The sequence below is a fragment of the Halichoerus grypus genome, chromosome 14 (assembly GCF_964656455.1).
Source record: "Halichoerus grypus chromosome 14, mHalGry1.hap1.1, whole genome shotgun sequence".
NCBI lineage: Eukaryota > Metazoa > Chordata > Mammalia > Carnivora > Phocidae > Halichoerus > Halichoerus grypus.
In genome coordinates, this window is record NC_135725.1 from 83420307 (window position 1) to 83447521 (window position 27215).

Below are 27215 nucleotides of genomic sequence, written 5' to 3' on the forward strand. Positions count from 1 at the left end.
CTGAGTTGGAAATCTGGAGGCCGGGTCCTGCTGGAAGCCATGAGAGGGGCAGGGGCCCGTCCTCGTCATGGGAAGAAACGGGATGTATGAAGCAGGCAGGGGGACAAGGCCTCATGAGCTCGGCTACGGAATGACCAGCTGTGTGATCATGGGCACACTGTGTAACCTCTCTTTGCCTCAGTTGTGTGTAAAAGCAGGAAAACCCTCCTTACCAATTTCACTTCTCAGTGGTAACCCCGGCTGATGGTTCAGAGCGTGTCTTTGCATACTCTTGTCTTCAAGCAGACCCAGGGCGCCTGCCTGGCTCAGTCGTTAGGCGTCTGCCTTCGGCTCAGGTCATGATCCCAGGGATCAAGCCCTGCTCGGGCTCCCTGCTCAGCGGGGAGCCTGCTTCTCCCTTTCCCTCTCCCACTCCCCCTGCTTGTGTTCCCTCTCTCGCTGTGTCTCTGCCAAATAAATAAATAAAATCTTAAAAAAAAAAAAAAAGATGCAAACCCAGAAGGCGGAGAAAGAGAGATGGAAAGGCTGGGGATGGCATCGGTCACGGTCACCACGGCAGTGAGATCGAACTGTCCCTGGTTGCTGCGGAGAACCGGTTTTGGGAGCCCTTTCTACCCGGCTCGCTGGCCTCCAGGAGAGCACAGGCTCAGCGAGAGCAGGAACGTGTCCTGTCCTGCCCCCGCCGCGGCCCCCGGAACCGGGTCTGGCACGCGGAGGGGCAGCAGGTGGAGAAGCTGGAGACGCGGCGGCTGCCCCCTGACAAAGTAAGTCAGCGCTAAGTAAGCACAGGCCGAGCTGCCAGGGCGCCCCACGCCGTGCACCCACCTCCCAGGCGTAAAATGAGCACGTCGGCGGCTTCAACTCCATCTTACAAAAATCTCCCTCCAAGTGTTGCGCCCGGGCTATCCCAGAGCTCCGCGGGAAAGGGAATTCTGGGAAATGTAGTTTCTGCTCCGGTTAACATGGGGGCAGAGCCAGCCCAGCTCGGGTGATCGCGATCCCTTCAGATTACATTGTGACAGGGCGGGAGAGTTAACATAAACTCTGGGACAGGGCGAGCGGGGCTAAGACAGTGAAGGGACACTGCCCTCTACCCAGGTGAATAGGAAGTGCTTCTACCCCCCCCCTTCTGTGGTGGGGGGTGGGGAGGGATGGAAGATAACATCCTGCAGATCAGTAGGCGCTTACTAAGCGCCAGAGGCTGCAGTGATCAGGCCCAGCAGTGAGACTGAGGCTACCACTTAGGGGAGGTTGTGCTAATTCACCGTCTGCTATGACCTTTCCGGTTTTACAGGGGCTCTGCGGCTGAACGGAATGGGGATCTGATAGGAACCAGCGCTCCTGCATTCTTTATGTCCTTGAGGGTGGCTCTAATCTCTGCTAGCCTCCCAGCGTGTGGTGTGGCTCTGATTTACTATCTTGGCTGGGGTGGGGGCAGTTTTAGGGGCCTCCACCCCACCTTCCCCCTGAGGAATCCTTTTACACCACTGGGTTAGGAACCAAACTGAGGCTCCTGCCAGCTGTGGGGTATATCCTTCCCAATGACCTGCTCAGGGATTGGAGAAACGACCACGGGTGGGTCTGCGGGTCCACGAGGCCCACCGTGAGATGCACTCCGGCCAGCGCTCCATTTTTTGCCTGTGTACACCAAGCATAGCACGTTGGTGAGTTCTCTGGTCTTACATAATATGTCCATTCTAACAAGTCCATCTCCCTGAGCCTCGGGTCCCTCCCGCCGTGCTTGGCCAAGGCAGTTTTGTCATCTTTCCCACACTTACTATAGACTGACTTCATATCGAAGCCTTTGGAAGCCATTCTAACAGCACTAGGAGATGAGCTCATGTTCTGAGTCATAGCAGAGTACTCCCCAGATCAATAATTTCCCCATTAAGCCTTAGATCCTCCCTGCCCTGATACAGGACCTTCAAGACCCACTCCCAGGGGGTGTTCTCCTAGTTCCTGCCAGGACACAGCCAGGCCCTGCACCTCTTTTGGTAGAGAATCCATTTCCTCCTACTAAAGGAACAATACTAACCCTTTCAGACCACGTTGAGACTTGATTTTAGCTATCGGTCTGGATGGCAAGTAGGAGAAGCAGGGGCTGTGGTAAAGAAGTCCACATCGTCTTGGGAGGCATCCAGCTCAGATGAGGCCTTTGCATGGTCTCCCACCCAGGGGAAGCTCTAGCAAGGACGAGGGGCCACACTGATCAGTCCAGAGGCTCAGGTTTATCAAGCAGATCCACACGAATATTCCCATTCCAGGTTCCAGAGCCCTGGCCTTTCTCTATCAGCTCTCCGACTTCAACATAGAAGGCTCGCTGGGGCTGAGAATTTAGCCTCCTATGTGCCTTCTCTACTCTTTCAATCAGATCTTGGGTCTGATGTTCGGCTCAGCCTGCCCCCCCCAGCTTTGGGAATGAAAGGTCCAGTTAAGTGCTGTCCCGGCAGCCTTCCGGCGTTCACACTGGCCCCTGAGTTGATCATGGGCTGACCTAAGCCTGTCATTTTCTTCCTTCAGGGCTCCCATGGCAGTTAACCTCACCTGAACAACTTTGCAATCCTTTGAGTTACCATTGGCCCCCTGCTCCTCATCTGTCAAGTGCTAGAGCCACTAGATAAACCCAGGCATTCTCCTCCCCCTGCACCGCTTCCAGATCAAGTCAGGGGAGGGTCTCAGCACTCGACAGGTTGGCACCGCTCCACTCCCACCAGGAATGTGGTCCTTGATTCAGTTCCAGAAGCTCGTCCCGAGAGTCTCCTTCCTAGGACCATTTGTATTGCCAACTGTCTTGGGTTGGGCTCCCCCGGAAGCAGATCCTGAGACAAGGATGGAGTGTAAGCAGCTGGTTTGCTTTAAAGCTGATCTCAGGAAATAGCAACACGGAATGGGGAAGAGACACGGAGAAGGGAAGTCTGTCGTGTGTGTATTAATGAGCAAGTTCCCACTGTGGGCAACTGAGGCTCAGTCTCAATGGGGAAATGACAGGCTAGAATATGTCCAAGAGACATCTGACCCGAGGGGCAAGGAAAGTGGGTATTTATCCTTCCCATTCGTATGCACCCTTGGCTAAATGCTGCTCCTGGACGAGTTAACCGCCCAGGGCTTCTGGCCCATGCTAACCAACTCTGCAGCAGGATGAAGAAGCACTCAGGCAAAAAAAAAAAAAAAATCACAGGAGCTTGCGTCTGACACCATCAGCCCGTATGGGAAAAGTGAGTGGCGAGGGACTATGGGTGGGATGCCCACAGTGGTTGCTGCAGCTGGTCTTTGAGAATCGAGGCTATACACGCATTTCAATTACTAAAGAACAAAAATAGCTAAATTACTGAGAGCACACAACGTTAAATCTCTTTATACGCTATTAACTCATTTCATCGCCATATTAACACTGTAACGCGACTACTGTTAAGATCCCCATGTTACCGATGAGGAAACTGAGACACAAAGATTCGAAGCCAAGATCCTTGCCCGAGATCCTACAGTTAGTAAATCACTCCACTTCAAGCTCCACAGAAGCCACAACCGTGCTGGGTTTTGTTCAAAAATGTACATGTTAATATTTCATATATACTTGCTATATTAAGTAAGTGATGGGTTAATTTCGTATGTAAGAGCAGTGAATTCTTTGAGAGCAGGAATCGGACCTTTTGGCCTCAGCGTTCGGGGCACCCGACCCATAGTTGGCACTCACTGGGAGCTTATGGAATACATGAGTGAATGACGTAAGAAGTGACCAAAAACTGGAAGTTTCTTCCTCGGCCACAAATAACTCTGTGACCTTGGATGAGTCTCCTCTCTGGCTTGGCCTCAGTTTCCCATTCTATAAGCACCCCACACTGACACCTGTCTCCTTGCTCAAGTGTCACCCCTATCATGATTCTGGGATTCTCAGGGGCCTGCTGTCCATTCGATGGGCTTCCTTCCCATTTGCCATTGGTCCCGTCCAGTTGTTCTCTCCTGGCTTCACTTCTTGTATTGTTCAACCCAACCATCACATAATCGTATTCCACTGGTGACTCGGGAGACCCGGGCCATGGCATGCCGGTGAATATTGCAGGAGAAAATCACATGACTGAGCTGCCAGGTTTCACTTGAAATTCATGACCATGGACCTCCAATGGGCCCTTCAAGCTGCCCCATGGATCCCTCTGTGTTTCACTTCTCTGGGGTGACCGTGCTCTATCTTCTCTCTTTTCAAACTCGCCACCCCCTTGCCACCCTCCTCGCTCTCAGTAGGTGACCTTGCCCTAAATGTCGTTGGAAGAACAGGTTTCAAGAGACGTGACTGCCTACCTAGTCTCCCCTAACCCTGTGGACCTATGGGATCTGCCTTGGTCTTCACGGCCTCCCTCCTGACACCCAAAGGCGGCGACCCTTCTCCTCTCAGAGGCAGATCTTGCCTCTTGTGCCCTGGGTCCTGCTGTTTCTCACCTTTTCAAGGACTTGAACCCTTCTTTATGTCCCTTTCCCCTCTCTCCCTGCACGTCATTGCCCATTAGCTCGCTGACGGGCTCCAGGGTCCTGCTTCTTTACAAAACCCTCCCTTGGGCCCCACCACACCCCCTCTCCCCCCAACTTCTCAGAAGAGTCTCCTCCTCTCACCTGCCTGAGCCTCTCCCCAGCCCAACCCAAACGGCCTCTATTCCTCCAAGCCAGGTACCCAGGGAGGTACTCCAGGGCTAGAGGCAGGAGGCGAGGAGGCTCTCTCTCCAGCCTCAGCAGCAATGTGCTCATCAGTCCCAACTGGTCTGTTCCAACTTGAGCTGTGCCCAGACTCCCTGTTTGATCACTCCAAGTGGAATCTCAGCTTCTCTGCCCTTTGGGGCTCCGTGTGGGGGCACACCCCTTGATTCTAGGTTTGGGGCTAATTTCAGCCAATTGCAAGTGGTCTGAGCTGGTTTAGGACAAATGCAACCAGCTAGGACCAGCTCCAAAAGGTCTGAATCAGCGGCTTCATTCTCTGTAGCTCAGACAAATTCCGCTGATCCAGCCTGGCTAATGCAGACCGACCTGGGGAGCGGTGGACAGGTATGATCAGGGAGCCCCGGCGGGCAGGATGTAGCCTGAGCCGGTCCAAACCTGTTTGCTGGTCCCATCCGGTTTGCCCTGGTCATAGTGTGAGCTTTGGAAGTGTATTGAAGTGTCCTGGGGGGCCCCATACATTTTTGCTTGGAAAAAGAAACAAAGCGTTTGGAAATCAATGGGTGGAATGATTGCTAAGAGGCTTCCAGCCTGCTCTCAGTGCGAAGGAAAGGCCAGTGTTGACTTCCATCCAATTTTTTAAATTAATTTTTGGAGCTTCAATTTTAATCCTAAGTTTTTATTTTTTACTTGAATTTGAAATTTTTAGACCTGGATTTTCGGAGCAGTTGTGGGTTTAAAAAGGAGCAGAAAGTACAGAGTTCTCATATAATCCCCCACTCATTACCCTATTATTAACATCTTGTCACTGTGGTACATTTGCTACACCCAATGAGCCCGTATCGATGCACTATTATTGTCAGATGAAGTCCAGAGTTCACTACGCTAGGACTCACTCTTTGTGATGTGCATTCTATGGGTTTTGGCAAATGTGTAATGACATGCATTCACCATTACAGAATCATGCAGTATGGCTTCAAAATCCTCTGAGCTGAGTCTGGTCAACCCTCCCTCTCCTCCCCACCCCAAACCCTGGGCAACCACTGATCTTTTTTACTGTCTCCACCGTTTTGCCTTTTCCAGAACATCATACAGCCGGGATCATACTGTATGCAGCCTTTTCAGCCTGGCTTCTTTTGTATAGCAATATGCATTTAAGATTCCTCCATGTCTTTTCGTAGCCTGATAGCTCATTTCTTTTTTTTTATGGTAAAATATAAATAACATAAAAAGTTTCCATTTTAAGTGTGGTTAAGCATACAGTTCGGTGGTCTTAAGTACATTTACATTGTTGGGCAACCAACGCTGCCACTCATCTCTAGAACTGCTTGACTCTCCCAAACTGAAACTCCGCACCCATTAAACATTAACTTCCCATTCCCATAGCTCATTTCTTTTTATCACTGAATAACAGTGCACTGTCTGGTTATACCACAGTTCGTGCATCCATTCCCCTCCCGGAGGACATCTTGGTTGCTTCCAAGTTTGGACAATCATGAACAAAGCTGCTATAAACTTTTGTGTGGACCTCAGTTTTCAATTCGCCTGGGTAAATACCAAGGAGCGTGATCGCCGCATCTCTGTCTGGCTTGATTTCATCAACGTTATTGAATACCTGGGGGATGGGGGATGGCGACAGCCAGTCCCAACGCTGTACAGATCTTATCTTATTTAATTGCCCCAATAACCCTGGAAATGGGCACTGTCATCTCTGATTTACAGATGAGCAAACCAAGGCTCAAGGACGTGAAAAAAAAACTTTAGAGAAACACGCAAGACAGGGGAGAGGGGGCAAAGAAACAATTTCTAGTTTTCTTTTTCATTCAGCTTTGCCTCGCTCCTTTTCTCCTTGTGACAAAGCAAACACATTTGTTTTCCGATCTGTTGTTAGAGGAGTAACCTTTCCTTCCCAGTTACTCTCTGCTTAATTAGAATAGCTCTCTGGCTCAGAAAGCCAAGGACCTGTTTTGGCTAATAAAGGCACCTCCCTCCCCCCAACACACACACACTCCCTCGTGAAGCCTTTCTCAGGCAGCCACAGTTTGGACTCGCTTCAAAGCAACAACTCTTGGCTGTGAAAAACCAAACATCTTCAAGCGGATGGATCCCTTTCTCTTTTAGGCCCCTTCTCCCCTGGTGTCCCATGACTGCGGAGTCCCTGGGGAGACAGGAGGGGGTCGGAATGCAGGGAGCCACCCCACGCAGCAACCTCCGTGGGTGGCTCTCACTGTGGTCGGCGGCGGACAAGAGAACCCAGGTTCGTGGGGTCATGTCGCTCTGGATCCAGTGGAAAACTCCACCAGGGAAAGGACCTGGCCCACCCATGCCCACGGCTCGGCTTCCAGGCCCAGTCCATGCCCCCCAAATGGCCTCCCTTCCTTCCCCACACCCTGCCCGTTGCCTCCATCCCCAAGCCCCCTTAAGTACCAATAATGGAAGTGCTTACTAGGCCCCGCAACTATTCACCCTTATCTTTTATTTATAGCTGACAAAGCTCCAAGCAGGAAAAATATAATCACACTTTAAATAATGGAAGTTGTAGGTATTAGAGCTACACGGGCAGTTACTGGAGGTGCGGCGATGTGTCCCTGCAGACCGGCCGGGGCGCACGCCGACTGCATTTTTAATTTTTAAAACATATTTCTTCCCAAATTATTCCGCGTTACAGAGGAGCCACATTTATGGGGGTGATAAATTACTGTAATAAAGTGCCTCTTCCTCAAATATATAGGACGAAGCCACGCTGAGCACAGCCCAGCACAGGCGGCCCCGAGAGAGCGGCGAGAAGTCCCACTGCCTCGCTCCTCGCTTTAATTATTTGACCAATGTGTCCTACATTTTTAATACAGTCACAAGTTTTCTTTAAGCAAAGAATTTGTATTTGTGTGGGCCCGTGTGTGTAAGGGCACGCGCATGGGTGCAAATAAACACGTACCGTGCGTGTGTGTGCATCTGTCTGTGAACACGCATGCGTGTCAACGCCTGCTCACATGTGCAAACGTGTGTGTATGTGTGGTGGCCTTGGCATGTCCAGATGCATGCAAATCTCTGAGTGTGTAGGGCAGGCACGTATGTTCACACTTACATGGATGCGTATGTAATTAGCTAAACACACATTTTTGTGTAGGCTTGCCTTTATGTGCACATGGCATTCGTGGATTTGTGCATGCTAGAGCATACTAGCGTGGAAGTATGTTTCCGGGCTTTTTTTTTTCTTTTTTGTGCTGATCTGCCTTCTCTGCCCAGACCCTCGTGTGCATTTGACTCCTTTCTTCTGCATCAAACCCACTGCCCTCACGCCTTCCCTCCTTCTGCAAACAGCAAAGCACAGAAGCTAAACCACAGGCTCTGAAGTCAGACTGCCTGGACCAAAATCTCAGCTCTGCTTCTTATTACCTATACCACTTTGAGTGAGACTCTTGGTACCTCACTTTCCCCATCTGTAAAATGGAGTTTGTATTAAGAGTATCAGTCCCTCCTAGGGCTGCTGGGAAGATGAATGGGCTTAATATGTGTAAAGCAGCTCAAGTGAAGTGAGCACAAGTGTTAACTATTGTTCTTCCTTCCTTCCTGCTGGACACAACACAGGCTGCTAGAAGCTTCCTTGGAAAGTTACACACAGGAGAGAGCCAAGGGTGGGGAACCACGACTGGATGAGGAAGTGGCTTAACCCAGCACTTACCTCCTCTTGCCCCAGCCCGCCCGATGGAAGCTGAGGGCTCAATAGTGCCCCCCCCAGGAGCCCGCATCCTTCTACACAAGTTAATGGGCTCCTGAGGGCAAGGCTGTGTCCCCCTCATCTAGCAAGGTGCCAGTAGAGTGGGTACCATGAATATTTGCCGTCTGGACAAATGCATGAACAGGTGAATGGGAGGGGACATGGGAAGGGTGATGGGAGCAGGTGGCTTCTCTGGGAGGCGATAACCTAGGGAAGTAGGGGTGAGGGACTGGGAAGGTATGACAGGGAAGGGAGAAAATCCAATAAGGGGTACCCATGAGCAGATTACTTGCTGGGCGCCTGGGCCTCAGTCCCGCTGGGGATCCACTGAGCCACAGAGTGCAATGTGCCTAGAGTCGCCCTCCACAGTGACTGGCAAGCTGGAGTGTTTGGTCACTGTCCACAATCCATCAGTGGGTGAGGGCTGCCCTTGCGGACATTCCAGCCCTGGCATTTCTGGGTGCCCTGTGGGAAATTGGCTTCTGTGGTACCAGAGAAAGTTCCAGGCAGGGACGTGGAGACGTGGGGGCTGGGGGAGGGACCGGGGGTGTTCCCCCCCCTGCAGCCAGGACAGTCACTGCAGAGCAGGGGACCTCAGGGGTGGACTGAGGGGACATGGGCCATGCATGAACAGTACTGTTCCAGGTAAGCATTGCGTGTATGGACTCATGGATGGACAGAAGGGCGGACAGGGGGTCGATCAGTTGAGGAGGTGAGAAGCTGGTCAGTGGGGCGACCCTACGGCCCACATCTTCCCCTGCTTCACCTCCCTGGGGAAGGCTTCTGAACTGTCAAAGCTAGAAGAGCAGGAGGGGAGGCAGCAAAGGGTCATGCTGGGGCCTTGCCATGGGCTTCCTACCCCAAAGACTGATGTCAGGGACTGCCTCTGACTGAGGTTCTGCGTCCTTCACTTGTCCTGCACGCAAGCAGGCCTGTCCCTCACAGACACTTCTCCCACAGGACTGAAGCCGCTGCTCACGGGTTGGCACCCAAGAAGGAAGACAGAAACCAGGGAGCTAATTCTTCAGCTTCCTCTGTACTACTCCTGGCCCACAGACTCCCGCAAATCTACTAACTCCTGGTTCCTTCCTCTTCCCCACAAGCATTCTTCTGCCTCTTGACTTTGCACGTGTGCTGTTCCCTCTGCCTGGAACGCCCCTCCACTCTGATCAACTTGGAAAATTCCTTTAGGAATCCATAGGGCTCTGCTCCAAGTGCCACATCCTACACGAAGCCTCTGGTCAAAAAGAATGGCTCCTTCCCTTCTGCTCCCTTGAGATTTCCTGCAGACCCCAAATGTTACACTTCCCGGCATCCTTCTGGGGTTCTGAAGGTGCTGACTCCTCTGAGGCCACGAGCTTTGGGATCCTCAGGACCAAAGACCATCCCCGGGTCACAGCTGCATCTCCGATGCCCAGCCCAGAGCCTGGCATGGATGCAGGGCCTCCGTTTCCTCATCTGGAACACGGGAGCACCTACCTCATCACGTTGTTGTGAGGATTAGAAATTTAATGTTTCAGTAGTTGTACTTAGAGCCATGCCCGGCAGCAGGTAAGCGCTAGACGAGGGTTAGCCTTATCAGTGTGGGTCAGGGCAACTTAGAAGATCCAGCTGAAGGCAGAAATAGAACCGTCACATGCCAGCTGCTGCAGGGAGCCCACCACTGCTCTCCATCACCCCATTTTACAGATGAGGACACTGAGGCTCCAGAGGGGTCACACAGCTAGAAAGGGGCGGAGCTGGGACTCAGGTGAGTCTGTTTGGCCACAGTCCTGTGCTGTCGCCAGAACTGCCCTGCCCTGGCTCTCAGTCTCTCTCCCTTCCTCCCTCATGCCCTCCTCACCCCAATGGGGCTATGAGGGGCTTATGAGGGGCTAGCGAGGGTAGGGGGTAAAATGTGGGCATTGATTTCTGACAAATCTGGGTTCAAATCCTAGCCTTCCAGTCCCCAGCTGTGTGACCGGGTAGAGCCAGTGACAGCCTCTCTCTTTGCCTCCGTTTCCCCACTGTCTCCTGAGGATTTGGGAGACCCTCTCCAAAAGCAGATCTGTAGGATGCCAAAAAAAAAAAAAGTTTCAGGGCTCCTCACTTGCACAGGTAGGTCCTTTCTAAATAGAAAATTACTTTCATAAGTAAATCTGTACTTGTGATTCTGTTTTTCTTAAAGACAGACCTACAAAGTGGAAGCTTCTGCTCCCCACCCCCAACTCGATCTGCCCGAGACTCTGTCTCTGGTTCTTCCAGCTGGACAACAGGGGAGTGTGGCAACACATCCATCCCCACCCCACTTTCTGCCCAGAGGGCGGGGCCTGCCCAGTGGCTGGTCCCAGAGCCCCAGTGGGGACGCAGGGCTTGGAAGGTGAAGGGACTGGGGCGTCATCCAGTAAGTTAGCGTCAGAGCCGGGCTTGAACCCATGTCTTCCAGCATTGAGACTGGGCTCGGTTTGCTGCAGGGAAGGGGGGCAGGACCTGGCCCTCACCCATAAGTGCTTTGGGCGGTGACTCAGAAAAATGGCCTGATGCCTTTTCAGGGGCCCAGAGGGGCAGGGGCACTGTGGGTGGGGGTGTCCAGGGATCACTGCTAAAATAAGTAGCAGCTTCCTCTGAAACGCCTCTGTGGTCTGTGCAGGGGAAGGAAGTGGAGGCCCAGAAACGGGAGGGGGCAGAGGTGCGAGAGCTGCCGGCATCTCAGATACCAAGCTGGGGTAGCCCCCGCCCACCCAGACCCAACAGTCGGCCCCAGTCAGGCCGCAGCGTTGAGGCCCGAGGAGCCCAGGCCCACTCTTGGCCTGGTCCCTTCGCCTGCCCCAAAGTACTCCCCACACCCTGACCGCATCGGGCCTTTCCCTTTCCCTGGAATACTTTTCCCCCACTTTCTCCTCTAAGACACAGCGCCAGTGTCACCTCTTCTGGGAAGCCTTCCCTGACCACCCCCTGGATAGACACGTGCACACACATGTACACACGGGCAGGATCAGGAACCCACAGAACCTCCTGGTAAACAGTAGTATTCACTGTGACAGTGGGACTTTACCGAGCGCTTCAGGGTTAGAGTGCAGGTGCTCTGCATGGAGGATCTCATTGAATTCTTGCAAAAACATGATGCTGAGGTCATCAATAGCTTCGTTTGGCTCAGAGTTGACCAACTTCCTTAAGGTCCCGTGGTCAGAAAATGACCTGGAGTGTAACCCAGGTCTGACTCCACAGCATGGTCATTTAACCAGGTGCCATCCTCTTAGACTAGGGGGCTGTACAATACACCTGCCCCGAGGAGGCTTAGGGAAGCTTAATTTTTAGCCTTGCCCTTGCCCACTCCCTGGAGCAGCTGGGAGCTATAGAGTGCTCTAAAGGGAGAGAGAAACCAGGTTGTAATGAGGAGGCATTTCTGTGTACACATAAGCCCCGAGGAGGCTTAGGGAAGCTTAATTTTTAGCCTTGCCCTTGCCCACTCCCTGGAGCAGCTGGGAGCTATAGAGTGCTCTAAAGGGAGAGAGAAACCAGGTTGTAATGAGGAGGCATTTCTGTGTACAACCAGGTTGTAATGAGGAGGCATTTCTGTGTTCTGTGTACACATAGCGGTAAACTGTGTGAAGAGATCTCAGAAGTATCTCCAAGGCTTCCCTACTGTGTTGGGTTTTCTTTAATCCTACTTGGGTTTTCTGTTTACAGATCCACCCCTCAACCCCACTTCCCACCCCCTCAACTGGGAGCTCTTCAGGGGCAGAGAATGAACCTGGTTTCTTGGTCCACTGGGGACTACTTGGTACATAGGAGGCCAGGACAGATTTTAACAAATCTGTTAAATGAGGGAATGAAGGGAAGAAAGCATGAATGCACCCATGCACAAATGAATGAATGAATGAATGAATGAATGAATGAATGAATGAAGATGGGTCCCTCCAATGCCATCAGTAAGTATGAGAGGCACAATTCCAGCTTAAAAATCCAAGGCCGATCTCCCGGTATGCCAGCCTGTGTAGATGACTGGCCATTTGGAGAGAGTCCGGCGCAGGCCGGCGTCTGGCAGGGAGCCCCAGGAGCCCTCCTGCCGCCCCGTGCTCCACAGGGACAGCACTCCAGCCCCTCAGGTCTGGGCCCAGAGCCCTCAGCAGCACCCGCGGCTCTTTCTGCAGCTGCAGCGGGTCGAGAGCCTCCGACGCGAAGGAGGAAGTGAGAGTTCTGTGTGGGTGAGTCATCGAGGGCCCTGGCAGGGAGCGTTGCGCCAGGCGTGGCAGGGAGCCGGGGAAAGCCTGGCAGGAAGAGGCGCAGGAGGGAGGAGGAAGAGAGCTGGGAGGCCACGGGACGTGCTGGCCACTCGGCAGACACTGGGGGCTTCCGCTGGAGAGAACGTGCCGAGATGCCAGGCTCAGGCGGGTCTCTGAGCGGCCAGATGGAGAAGTCCCGGAGGCCACCATCGGGGCGGTCACCTGGCAGTTAGGATGGCCAACGGCAGGCGAGGCGGCGGGCGGGGAGGCACCAGCTCTGGATTTCCACCTCCTGACTGGGAGCCCCAGCCCTGCCACTCGCTAACTGTGGGACTGCAGGCAAATGGCTTCTCTCCAGATGCCCTACTTCTGCTTCTGTCAAGTAGGGTGAGGGTTCCTAACCTGTATTTTAACACAGGGAAGAGCTCCTGGTCCAAGGAATCCCACAACAAACGGGGACTATTGGACCAGGCGGGGTCTCGGCAGGAACACTGAAACACTAGGTTTCTAAGGGAGGGAAGTTAATCCGGGGGCTGGCTAGAAGGATTAGAAGAGCTGAGAAACCCCGTGGGGGATGAGGCTGCAACCCAGAGATCAGCAACAGCAGGAAGCTGGTGGCATCCCCAAGCCTGGAGGCCGACAGGAGGAGGTGACTTATCAGAGGGGAGATGGAAGGAGAAGGGCAACTCCAAATCACAGCAGGGGTGGGTTGTGTGGGTCACAGAGTTAAAGAAGGAGTCTTGGGGGGGGCAGACAGAGAAGGAAAGGGTGGGAGTGAGTGCCACAGAGTCGGCACAGACTCGGTCATATTCTGCTTCCTAGTGGTGCCATCTTCGTTTATCTGCTCTACCTCTCAGAGCTTCAATTCCTCACCTATAAAACAGAAATAAGAATAACATGTAATAGTAGCAAACACTTATCCAACTTTCAGTTCTCACACAGCCCTGTGAAGCAGGGACTACTCTCACTATTATGCCCATTTTACAGATGTGAAACTGAGGCACAGAGATCCAGTCGCACCCCTGGTATGTGGCAGAGCAGATTTGACCCAGCCTGTTGGGCCCCCAAGTCCTGCTCTTTACCACCACACTCTTTTCCCCAATCTGCCATCCGTGGCTCTCTCCCCAGCCGGCCTCAACCCGTCCAAGGCCTCTCGGCTTCAGAGAATTTTTACCCAGTGCCTCCAACCCAGACTGATAATCAGCATCTGCTCCCAACAGTAGGGCCTAACAGCAGACTTCCCACTTGTCTCCCAGGCCCAGGGTCCCTGGAGTCACACTGAGGGGGTGTGAGCCCTGGTTCTGCCGTTTTCCAGCTGTGGGGCCTGAGAGAAGACACTTCCCTTCCGAAAGCCTCGGTTTCCTCGACTACAGCACAAGGGCCTTGTCCTGAGTTTGCTGAGCTGCAGTGCGGATGGCATGAAGCCACACTCAGGGGGCATGTGGCACCGGGAAAGGTGTGTGTGTATGTGCAGTCCATTCAACTCTTATCAAAACGTCGTCATATCCACAGTCCCGGGGACGGTGCCAAGTCTTTCTTTGCTTTTCCCGAGTTCTCAGCGCCTGCAGAGTGCGACATGGGGAAGTGCGGGCCATTGCCCATTTGCTTGCATATGCGGCTGCCCAGCTCCTGCAAACCGCTCTTCCCAGGCTCCTTTGCCAACTGGCTTCTCGCTGGGCTGGGCCAATGGGAAGTGCTGGGAGGGGACTGGGGGGTGGGAGAAGCCAGGCTATTTCTCCCCCCTCCCTCTGCTTAGTGGGGACAGGGTGTCATTTTTCCAGCACTGACTACTGTCTTCTTGTCTTCGCTCCTACAGAGCCGCCCATTCCTCGGTGGTCCAGCCCCGCAGTGGCCCCGGCCGTGATTCAGCCACCCCCAGGCAGAATCGTCACCGCCTCCGTGGGTCGCTCGAGCCTGGAGTGGTAGTAGCTGTGCCCTAACTAGACTGTCTTACCATCTGCTGTTTGGCTTTTCAGCCCTTTCCTCTCCTGTGTGACCAATCCCCCATATTAAATGTCCTCTGTTCGAAATACCTAGAGTGCTTTCTGCTGCTCACACTGGCCCTGACTTTTCCTGGAGACATCTAGGACTTTCCTTTCCCTGGAATCTCCTCCCTCTTCTCCAAACCCAGAGTCCTTGCCCTGGGTGGTTGGGGTCAGAATCCAAGCCCTGTGGGCACATCACACCAGGGCTGGACGGGGCTCTAGCACCTTCGAGCTCTTTTTTTTTTTTTTTTTAAGATTCCATTTATTTTTGAGAGAGAGCGTGTACAAGCAGAGGAAGCAGTAGGCAGAGGGAGAGTGAGAAGCAGACTCCCTGCTCAGCAGCGAGCCCGATGTGGGGTTCGATCCCAGGAGCCAAAGGCAGATGCTTAACCATCTGCGCCACCCAGGCGCCCCACTTTTTTTTAAAGATTTTATTTGTTTATCTGAGAGAGAGAGAGAGAGACTAAGAGAGAGAGAGCACGAGCAGGGCAGAGGGAGAGGGAGAAGTAGGCTCCCCGCTGAGCAGGGAGCCCGATGCGGGGCTCGACCCCAGGATCCCGGGATCATGACCTGAGCCGAAGGCAGCCACGTAACCGACTGAGCCACCCAGGCGCCCCTCCTTCAAGCTCTTTGCAGTGAACCTGCTCCCCGCGAACAGAACTTTCTAGTGCTAACACTGCCCTTTGCAGCAAAGATGGAGTGTACCATGAAGCTTCCATGCTGTCTCGTTACTATGCTGCACAAAGGCTTGTCTGCGCCGCGGCTGGGAGAAACTGCTAGGAGTTGGCGTAGAGAAAAAGGCGGTGAGCCACCCCATGCTGCCCCCCACCCCCCGCAGCATTCAGAAAGTGTATCTTTTCCTCCAGCTTCAGGATCATCCCTGGGACTCGGGCCAAAGCCTTGAATTTTCAAACCAGCCCTGAGGGGAATGAAGGCTCCTCCATGACTGCCCAGCCACCCAGGGCCCCACTTGATAAGGAGCAAAGAAGCCAGGACAGATTCCTTTGAGTGAGTAGAGAGGTGTCGTCCTGCCTCCCAACCAGTGCCCCTGACCTGTTGGGGGCTGCTCCCAGAGGTCCGCTGGCCGTGATCCCCCTAGTCCCTTCTCCCATTCCAGAGCCCTGGGTCGAGGTCACTCCAGGCAGCCCCCTGCCTCCAGGCCACAGCAGGGCCTGGTCAGATGGGAGGCTCCAACAGGTGCCATAGGCCCTTCCTGGGTGTACCCCATCCCAGGCTCTGGGTTCCTGGCTTCCCCTATTACTTCCCCTACTCACCTAGGGGCCAAGGTAAATCCTAGGATTTCTGGGCTCTCAATTCCCTCATATTATACATGTACTTTAGGGGTGCTTACACAAGCCCCCACAAAGGTAGGAGGAGGCTGATAACTCCTCCCGTCCAACCTCACCCTCCATGGCACAGGTGGGGAAACGGGCTCAGAGTGCAGACTTACTGGAAGCATGCAGAGTCCTTGGCAGGTTTGTGCGGCACGATGGGGCGAAGCATGTGATGAGCTGGACCAGGTCCCCAGGGACACGTGTCCTACACCAGCACTTGCATGAGCATCCATACTTCGAGTGCACTCACCCGTACTCACACGTGTCTGCAAACCACCACACCGCCACGGAGACCACAGGCTCAGCAACGGGGGCTCACACGTGCATAAGCACATGCACTCATTTGTACCCACAGCGGGCAGACACGAGCACCCCCCAATGTGCCCACATACATGGGTTTACACTCACATGCACACTCATCAGGACACACTCAGAGCCGCGCAACCCACACGTGGCCCCCACGGGATCCCACCCATGTGCATAATCTCACATATATGCCATCCGCACCACGTCCCACAACGTGCACGCAGGCGAACGGCTAACACACAGCAGCTCACCAAGGTGCCCCCGAACACCTGGACTCCCATGCGCCTCCACGGGCTCGGAGCAGCATCCAGACAACCCTCCAGTATCACTCCCCCGATGACCGGGACTGTGGGACCGACCGCCCGGCTCACTCACGCTTCTACCCACTCACATGCATAGGCCCACGCGCCTTCACACAGAGCCTCCCCTGGCCGGCCTCCTCCACCGGCTCCCACGGCTTGCGTGCTGACCCCTCTTGGTGAGACCCTCCTCACAGAACCCAGAGCCACCTGGCTGCCCTTGGGACTAAGAAAGTACCCTGTCCACTCCCCCCAGCCTTGTCCCCTAAACTGGAAGGCCTGGGCCCTGGGGGAGGGGAGAGGGCTGCCTGGAGCTCAAAGTCCAGAGGCCACAGTCTTATTTGCAGGCCTGGGGGCGGAAGTTGCACAACCATTGTCCCAGGCGGTCAGGGTGACTCCAGCATATTGTCTGTGTTTCCCCTTGGCTACAGGCCCAGGCCCAGCCAGCCGAACTATTCCTCTGGCAGAGGAAGGGAGCTTGGCTCCTCTCTCCCTGGCCTTGGGAGCTGGTGGCCAAAGAGGACTCCACCGGTCCCCAGCTGTGGGTGCCGCCGCCTAAGGCAGAGGTGCACAGAACTTAGAAGCCAACGTCTCCTTTCCCTAAGGGGAAGCTGAAGGCCAGGGAAGGCAGGGGGGCCTGCCCAGGGTCACCCAGCAAGCTGGAGGCCCAGCTGGGCTTGCATCCAGGCTCAATTTTCTTTCTACATCTGAGAAGGTCACGGTGAGGCCCAGTAGTTCAAACACAGCTGAGCAGAAGTACTGGGGGTAGAGGAGGAGGGGACCCGAGAGTCTGTGAGTAGTGACCACCTTTACCCCCCAGTCCTCACCATAACTAAGTTAAGCAGAGAACCAGTTTGCCCTATCACCAACTCATGGAGCTAACCACATTCACTCCGACTTAAAAAAATTTCTTTAAATTTGTAAAGTCTTTAACAATATGCAGGAGATGAATCGGCAAGGCCTTGGAAGGACCCAGGGAAGACAGGGTCGGGGGCCCTCAGACTCCTCTACCTCTGGGATCTGCAGCTCAGACTGGGGTGCAGCCCACTCTCCCCGGAGCCTTCATTCCAGTTCCCTCCAGCGGCTACATCAGGGAGGTGGGGTAGAGACAATGGGAGCATTCCTGAAAATCCCAGACATCTTCTAAAGCTATAAAAACCATGCCATGCCTCTCGGCCTATTTTCTCTTGCTTTCCGTTCTGCCCGCCTCCCCCACTCTCCCCTCTTTCCTTTCTTCCCCCTGCCTGCCTTCCTTTCTCAGTTCATGCAGCTGAAGATCATCAGGCAGGTGCCGGTGGGGCGATGTGGTCGCCCTTGTGAGGCCAGAGTTAAAGTTGGGTGCGACCACAGCCTGGGGGGTCAGAGGACAGATGTATGCAGGGGACGGAGCAGTTGCATCATCCACCGTGGATTAAAGGAGGCAGATTTCTCACTGACAAGGGAGGCATGGATTCCGAAAGGAGGACACTGAAGAACCCCGTGGTGCCGGGCTGGAATTGGAGCTGTCAGCGAGAATGCGTGGTTTAAAGTGTGTGTGTGCGTGTGTGTGTGTGTGTGTGTGTGTGTGTGTTTTCTCCAGCTCTGCTCATCAAGAAGGTCTGGGAGCAGCAACACACTGGTAGCAACAAGCACACCTAGCACCGAGATCTTATTTTCAAGATATCGTCCTCCCCCTAGACAGATACCAAGCTCTATGGAGGAATGACTGGCTCCCAGGCGGGGCCAGAGAAAATACGAGATGAGCCTGGTGTCACAAAGTGAAGGCGTGCCCAGAGAATGAAGGGACGTGTCAAAAGGACACAAGAGCGGCAGGGGCTTCTTCTGGCCAAACCTGGTGTAATTCAAATACCAAAATAAAAGGGCAGTGGATCATAGTCCATCAGATAAACTAGGAATCCATGGGTCCACACTGCTGTGAACAAACAAATGAATAAATGAGAAGAGAATGCTTTTCCTTACGGTAGAATGCCAAATAATAAGGGAAGAAGAAAACCACCTCTTGGCAACTGTGATGATGATGGTGATTTCAGGTAGGTGACATTGAGGGATGCTAAAACTAGGGGCATAAGTGAAATAGGGAGTGGAATTTTTACATAGTGCTAAAGTATCTCCACCTGGAAGCTCGTTTGTACAAAAGTAGCACAAGACCTTGACGATGGAGAAACCCAGTCAAATGGTGAGTTGATTGAAGTTAACACCACCCGTGTCAACAAGCTGATGTTGAGTAGCACCTGAGAGGGGCAGGGAGAGAGCACAGCGTCTCTCCTGTGATGTCCCTGTCCCCAAAATGCACGATCCTGGCATAATTACCAGGAAACACGGATAAACCCAAATCGAGCAACCTTCTGCAAAATGACTGCCCTGTTCTCTTTAAAACATTAAGAGTGTGAAGCTCAAGGCAGGACAGAGCAACTGAAGAGGTAGGACGCGGGATACTGGGCTGTGTCATTTTCTGTAGGTGACATCATGGCAGCAACAGGTGAAACGTGAATGGGGTGTCTGATTGCAGGGCAAATGGAGTTCTTCACACCGTTCTTGCATATTTTCTGCAATTTGAAGTATCTTAAAATTATTTTTTAATCCCATGCAGCACAACTTTGTGAAAGTGTTAAAGGAGACTACTGTTGTGTATCTGTAAGAAAAGGAGGAAGCAGAGGGTTGTCTGATGACATATCTCCTGGTATAGGGCTTGGGGTTAATCGGGTGGCCCCGAATACAAGTGAGCAAACAAAAGGAAGATGAATAATCCCAGGAGAAACAGAAACACAGGGGCGCCTGGGTGGCTCAGTCAGTTAAGCGTCTGCCTTTGGCTCAGGTCATGATCTCAGGGTCCTGGGATCAGGCCCCACGTTGGGCTCCCTGCTCGCAGGGAACCTGCTTCTCCCTCTCCTCCCTGCTCGTGCTGTCTCTTGCTCTCTCTCTCTCTCTCCTCTCTCTCAAATACATAAATAAAATCTTTAAAAATTAAAAAAAAAAGAAAGTAAATGTAATCATAGTACTCCATGTGTCTGGGCTGTCTATAACATTTAGGTTGTTACAAAATAAACCCTGAATATTTATCTAATGCAAAAGTATGATATGATCATCTAAGGAAGATTTTACCAGGAGAAACATGAAAGGGGGTATTATACAGGAAGGAAACTCTTCTTTTCTAAAGTAGGAAGGCAGCAGATTAAATCTAAAACTGAAAATCAATAAATAAAAGGGGATGGGGCGCCTGGCTGGCTCAGTCTTAAACAAACAGAAAGTATAAAAAAAAAGAAATAAAAGGGGATGGAAAGAACTCATTATAATGATTTGCATCCTGCCTTTTTAAAGATGATTATATATATTATGCATTAAATCCCTTTGTATATACATTGATATTTTATACATTTTATTCAATAAAGAGTTTTTCAACAATAAATAATGAATTTAAATAAGATTTAAAAAAAAACAGCATGAGCATGTTATTTGGGAGCACAAAAGTAAATGACAAAGAAACTGCTGTGTCTTGTTGAAAGAGGTTGTCTCTGGTGGCTGGGAATTGAGGGCAAAGAGATTAGATAGGACGCTCCATTGTAAGTCTTGCAGAACGGAGGGCATGTACAGTTTTAATAAAAATTCAAATCAAAACCGAAAAATATAATTAAAAGAAATGCATTTTGAGCAAAGCAACAAATTTGGACAATTTGTGGAGTTGCCTATTTAGCAAAATCTGCAAAAGAATCCCCCAAATGCTGAAGTGCTGAGAAGACAGAAAAGGGCTTTTTAAAGGATTTGTAAAAAATCAGTCTAAAATGAAAATTTCCCATGCGATACAGTGAAAGAAAATATTCATAGGATATTATTTTAAAAGAAGAACAAATGCACTAGAAGAGTACATGTCTTCGCTTTGGTCAAGTTGGCCTTTGGAGGTGTGGTGGTTTCCTCTGCACCTAGACCCTCCCCAAGATGCAGGTCATTCTCGCCCCAGTCCAGCCCCAGTCCAGTCCCAGTCCCACCAGCAGTGTCCCTGGAAAGGACCCACACTCCTCACAACAGCCCTGTGTGGTGTAAATTTATAGCCCCATTTTACAGATGAGAAAATGAAAGCTTGGGAAAAGGAATTGGCTTTGCCCAGAGCCTCATAGTCAAAAAGTAGCCTAACTGGACTTGGCACACAGGGTGATGAACTCCAAGGCCAAGTTTCTCTCCTTGCTTCCTCGTTCCTTGGCTCTCCCACCTGCTGACGCCAGACTTAATTAGAGCCTCACTGGTCCCTGAGATGGGCTGGGAGGTGGGTGTGTCATTAGAGCATGAGATGCTGGAAGCTCCCGCCATGTGTCATTATGTCTAATTACACGAGCTCAGGCTTCTGCGTGGGCTGGTGGAACCAGAGCCTCTCCATGCCCAAGTGGCCAGGGAACTTCTTCAGCTGAGTCGTGAGGCAGGGGCTGCCAAAGGCCCCCTCAACAGCCTTGGTAGCAAGGCCCATGTTTCCTGCATCTGCTGGAGAAAGCCAAGCTCCAGGCTCCTCCCTGAGGCTGTGGGGAAGGCCTTGGTGGGGAGGTGTATCTATCCACGTCTCTCTGGACATTCTCCACCAGACTCCCACCTGGGCAGGGAATGGAGCAGAAGCCGTCTTCAGGGCACCTGGGTGGCTCAGTCGGTTAGGCATCTGCCTTCGGCTTGGGTCATGATCCCAGGGTCCTGGGATCTAGTCCCGAATCTGGCTCCCTGCTCAGAGGATAGCCTGCTTCTCCCTCTCCCTCTGCCCCTCCCCACTGCTCATGCTCTCTCTCTCTCTCAAATAAATGAATAAAAATCTTTTTAAAAAAAAGAAGAAGATGTCTACAGAAGGAGCACAGCCCCCAATGCCCTCATCCCATCCCTAAACAGACAGACAAATGCAGGTGCAGAGACACGCGCTCCACGGAACCATGGCTTTGGAATTTATATCTGAGCCCTTGAGTAGAGAGCTGCTTATGCTTTCATCGACTCCATTGTGTGTTCACTTTGGGGGAAGGGCAAAGGAGAAGCAATGTGGAGTGGGGAGAAGACGGAGTCCCTCCTCTCTGGGCAGGGATGACCAGTGGAAACTGGATTTGTTCATTTAAATAAACAGAGTTTATTACTGAGTTGCTTCTGGGTGCCAGACACTGTTCTAGGCACTGGCATTATAAATAAAGTCCCTGGTCTTAAGGACTTTACTTCCATGGGGTAAGAGACAATAAACATGTAAATAAATATAGAACATGCCAGATGGTGACAAGTTTGAAGATGTAGGGGGAGGGAGAGCACCTGTCCCAGGTGATGATCTGGCTGGAGAAACCGACAAGCCCCTCTCCCTTGACCTGCCCAGACCCAAAGTCTAAATGGAGAAACACCTTGCGGGGTAGAACAAAGGAGCCCAACACCCCAGTCGCCTCCTCCTCCTCTTCTACCTCCTCTCCTCCTCTAATATTGCTTTCCTTGAAAAAAACTACATATTTAAAATGTACAGGAATCATAGAAAATTACCTGACAAACACTCATGTCCCAACTACCCAGTCAAAGCTCCCTTATTAGTCAGGAAAGGCTAGGTTATGCAAACAATCCCCAAACCTCAGTAGCTTTAAATAACAAAGGTCTGTTTTTCTCTCATTCTCTATATCCAGTGAGGATTGACTGGAGAGAGCTGTATTTATTGTAGTCTCCCAGGACCCCAGGCTGATGGCTGCTCCCTCATTTTATGATGCTGTGATCTCAACACGAGACTTCAGGGCTCACCATGCAGGGAAGGGAGCACGAAGACTAACACATTCGCTCTTAGATGTTTCCATTTGGAAGTGGCATATGTCACTTCTGCTCACGTTTCATTGCCTAGAGCAAATACAACTTCAAAGGGTCAGTGAAGTGTGATCATCTCATGTGCTCTGAAGATGAAGAGAACGGAAGTGTTGGTGAGCATTGTTAATATCTACCACTCTTTCCATCCCATTTCCATCTGTCCCTCACTCCCAGGGATAAGCCCCATCTGGAGGTTGTTATGTATCATTCTCATCTATGGATTTTGTTTTAACTTTTAATATACCTGTATGCACCAGCAAATAATATGCGGAAAGAAATCACAAAGAAAATTAGAAAATATTTTGAACTGAATGACAGCGAAAACATAACATAGCAAAGTGTGTGATGCAGCTAAAGCAGCATAATAGAGGGAAAGTTATAGTATTAACAATGAATATATGCAAAAAGAAGAAAGTTCCAAAATCAATGATCTCAGTTTTGATCTTAAGAAACTAGACAGAGCAGAGCAAATTTAAATCAAAGCATGGAGCCCTGGGTGTTATATGCAAACAATGAATCATGGAACACTACATCAAAAACTAATGATGTACTGTATGATGACTAACATAATTAAAAATAAAAAAATAAAATCAAAGTAAGCAGAAAGAAGGAAATCGTAAAGATAAGAGTAGAAATCAGTGAATAGGAAGCAGAAAAACAATAGAGAAAAATAAATGAAACCATAAACTGGCTCTTTGAAAATGTCAAGGAAATTGTTAAACCTCTAGCCAGACAGGGGCACCTGGGTGGTTCGGTCAGTTAAGCGCCAGACTTGGTTTTGACTCAGGTCATAATCTCGGGGTCGTGAGATCGAGCCCCGAATAGGGCTCTGTGCTCAGCACAGAGTTTGCTCAATATTTTCTCTCTCCCTCGCCCTCCCACTGTATTTTCAAGATTTAGCAAACCCTACACTTAGAAGGGATACGTTTATCATATGTAAAGTATATGTCAGTAAACCTGACATTCAAATAGCTCAGAGAAGGGGCACCTGGCTGCCTCAGTCAGTAGAGGATGTGACTCTTGATCTTGGGGTTGTAAGTTTAAGAGTTTGCTTAAAAAATAAAATCTTTAGGGGTGCCTGAGTGACTCATTTTTTTAAGCATACGACTCTTGGTTTCGGTGCAGGTCATGATCTCAGGGTCATGGGATTGAGCCCCGTGTCAGGCTCTATGCTCAGTGAGGAGTCTGCTTGGGATTCTCTCTCTCCCTTTCCTTCTCCCTCTACCCCTCCCCCTGCCAAATAAATAAAAATCTTAAAATAAAATAAAATAAAATCTTTCTTTTTTATTTTTGTTTTTTAAAACATTTTATTTTTTTTATTTTTTTTTTAAAGATTTTATTTATTTATTTGCAAGAGAGAGAATGAGAGAGAGCACGAGAGGGAGGAGGGTCAGAGGGAGAAGCAGACTCCCCGCTGAGCAGGGAGCCCGATGCGGGACTCGATCCCGGGACTCCAGGATCATGACCTGAGCCAAAGGCAGTCGCTTAACCGACTGAGCCACCCAGGCGCCCCTAAAACATTTTTAAAAAGATTTTTATTGATTTATTTGAGAGAGAGTGAGAGTGAAAGAGATCACAGAGGGAGAGGGAGAAGCAGACTTGCCGCTGAGCAGGGAGCCTGAAGCGGGGTTTGATCCCAGGACTCCAAGATCATGAGCTGAGCTAAAGGCAGCCACTTAACTGACTGAGCCACCCAGGTGCCCCTCTTTCTTTGAGAGTGCATGCAAGGGGGTGGGAAGGGGCAGAGAGAGAGGGAGAGAATCTTAAGCAGGCTCTATGCTCAGAGAGGAGCCAATGTGAGGCTTGATCTCATGACCCTAAGATCATGACCTGAGCTGAAATCAAGGGTTGGATGTTTAACCAACTGAGCCACTCAGGCACCCCAAAAATAAAATCTTTAAAAAACAAAAAAAACACATAAATAATTCAGAGAAAAAGAATACACATATATGTACATTTGTGCACACCCAAACATGCCTCCCACATGTATATGTATATATGTATGTATGTGCCAGATATCTATATCTGTATTGTGTGTTTATATAGTGGGATAAGACATTGATAAAGCAAACATGGTAAAATGTTAACATTTGGGGAATCTTGGGGTGCCTGGGTGGCTCAGTCAGTTAAGGGTCTGTCTTTGGCTCAGGTCATGATCTCTGGGTCCTGGGGTCAAGCCCCAAATAAATAAATCTTTAAAAAAAATTAAAAGCATGGGGCGCCTGGGTGGCTCAGTCGTTAAGCGTCTGCCTTCGGCTCAGGTCATGATCCCAGGGTCCTGGGATTGAGCCTCATACTGGGCTCCCTGCTCGGCGGGAAGCCTGCTTCTCCCTCTCCCACTCCCCCTGCTTGTGTTCCCTCTCTCGCTCTGTCTCTCTCTGTCAAATAAATAAATAAAATCTTTCAAAAAAAATTAAAAACAAAAACAAAACTGAGCCTGGCAATTCTTCTCTTTCCTTCCCCTCTCCGTGTTCTTTCTCCATAGTTTGTCTTCTCTCCAGTAAGTATTTCTTGGCTGTTCCCAAGCAATTCCTGCTCCTAATTCCCTATCTCTGCCTCTTTTTACCAAATGTTTTTATTCTGTATCAGCCCGTGAGCTGGACTGCCCAAGGAAGGATTCTCCAGGGTGGTGGTGGGCACAGAAGCGACAGAGCAAATGCAGAATTCTCTCTTCCGTGGAGAAGGCTGTGGACACCAGGGCCAGGTTCAGGGTGCGCAGCTGAGACACCCAGGGCATGAAATGGGATGAGGTGCGCACGGTCAGGGTGCGCAAGTGCAGGTCGGCACCCAAGAGTGACTTCTTCCTTACCTTTTTCTTTTATTGCAGTGAAATACATACAGCATAAAATTCACCACTGAAACTATTTTAAAGTCTACAATTCAGTGGTTTTTACTACATTCACAAGGTGTGGAACAATCACCATTATCTAGTTCCAGAACATTTTCATCATTCCAAAAGGAAGCCCCCTTCTCCCACTGCCATGGCCCCTGGCAACCACTGATCTGCTTTTTGTCTCTATGGATTTGCCTCTTCTGGACATCAGACGGTGTGTGGTCATTTGTTACTGGCTTCTTTCATTTAGCAGAATGTTTTCAAGGTTCCTTCCTTTTTATGGCCATAGAATATTCTGTTGGATGGATGTACCACATTTTGTTTTATCCACTCATCTGTTGATGGACCTTTTAACTGTTTCCACCTTTTGGCTATTGTGACCAGAGCCACTGTGGACACTGGTTTTCAGTTCTTTGGGGTATATACCTGGGAGTGGAATTGTTGGGTCATATGCTAATTCTATGTTTAACTTATCCACAAACCATTTCCTTAAACTTTGCACCACGGGCGTCTTGATTGCTTTATCCTAGTCCAGCCCTGGTGCACACTCACCCATTTATGACTTTCTTCCCCACGTCACCACCATCCTCATCCACATTAGCAGCTTTGAAGCAGTGGTTGACTTTGGGGGCCAGGAGTGATGTCCCATGAAGCTGGAGCACACGGGGAATGCCAGCAGCTATGGGGCTGGAGAAGTCGGTAGATGTCAGAAACACCAGGTTGTCATTCTCAGGAGCTGGGACTTCACATTGTTGGTTGCAGGGGGAGCAGGCTACTTCTATGAACCCAGCAGTGAATCCCCAGGTGTGACTTTTGTGTTCAATAAATTGGAATTTTCATATATCGGGTTTGCAGCTCAGCCAAATTCTGAAAAGTTTGTCCAAACCGCGTGGTGGTGGAGGTGGCAGGACTCTGCTTTCTGTTTTTCGGAGTACAGGGACTTTCTCCCAAGCAAAATCTCATCTAAAAGAAGCCCAGGGCCTCCCACATGGGCTTCAAAGGAGAGAGTTCTGGACAGAGGAGGAAAGAAGAGACTGTGCTTTCCCCACCCACGAGCCTGAAGGTCAAACCAGGCTATGTCAGGGAAGGGGGTGTGGTGATCTCACCTGGGGAATTTGTAGATTACTGAGACTGGCAGGGAAGGAGACCAGGGACTTTCTCTGGAAGGACAGGGATATTTTCAGCTCCTAGCCAATCCCCATTTGTAGAGGAAACTTCAGCCCCATGCCAGGCACTTGGTACTAATTACCCCATTTAGTTTTCCCAACCACCCCTTGACTGACAAAGCCAGCAAGGGTCAGAAAGGTAAAGTGGCTTGCCAAGGTCATAGGGCAAGTTAAACACTGGGGTCAGGATTTGAAGCCAGATCTCATGGCTCAAGGCTTGGGGCTGGTTCCACCAAGCTACCTTGAAGTCCCCTTGAGAGCAACAAAGAGTTGGACATGTGGGTGGCATCTGGGACAGAAAGGATCTTCTAAGTAGTCAGTGCAAATGTGACCCTGTGGGAGGGTCATTTGTGCCTTGTCTCTCTGGTTCATCCTGGAAAGCCCCACATCTTTTGTAGAACTGCTTCCTAGAATCCTTATCTGGAATTTATGCCAAGGGCAGCCAAAGGCCAGGCTTGACCCAGAGGCTTGTAAAGGGGCGCTCAGGGCAAAGGGTCAGTCCCACTTATGTGGCCCTCCTGGCCTGGAGCCACGGCCGGTGCGGGGAGTGAGTCTGGGCTCATCAGCTCCCCACTATCCTGAGCATGGGTCTGGAAGCCTGGGGAGAATCCCCAAAGCTGAGACTGCCCTCACTCAAGCAAGATTGCTTGGGATTCAGAGACTGCATGGTAAAGAGCAGGCACTTAAGGCTGAGACCAGGGTTCAAATCCCAGGCCCATCTCTTACTTAGCCAAGTGTCTTTCCCTCTCTGTGCTTTGGTTTCTCCATCTGTAAAGTGGGACCAATACTTGTCAGACAGAAGGGGTGAGCCGCCGTGAGAACACACAGGGTGTGAGAGCCCATAGGATGCACCTCCTATCAAAAATGGGGGCTATTCAGAGGGTTCTGGTGCTCCTCCAGCTCCTAGCAGTCACCTCCAAGGATCAACACTTGTA

At 51.0% G+C, this 27215-nt stretch overlaps 1 long non-coding RNA gene across 3 annotated transcripts; it reads left to right on the forward strand.

Moving 5' to 3' along the window:
• Positions 1-350: 350 nt before the first annotated feature.
• On the forward strand, positions 351-14591 carry LOC118545541 (uncharacterized). 3 transcript variants are annotated; one of them, XR_004922139.2, is made up of 3 exons: positions 351-764; positions 13824-14023; positions 14384-14591. It is a non-coding gene; the product is annotated as an uncharacterized LOC118545541 (long non-coding RNA). The 3 variants fall into 3 exon arrangements; XR_004922140.2 differs by lacking the exon at positions 351-764 and adding an exon at positions 12414-12549; XR_013443623.1 differs by lacking the exon at positions 351-764 and adding an exon at positions 12625-13216.
• The last annotated feature ends 12624 nt before the right edge of the window (positions 14592-27215 follow it).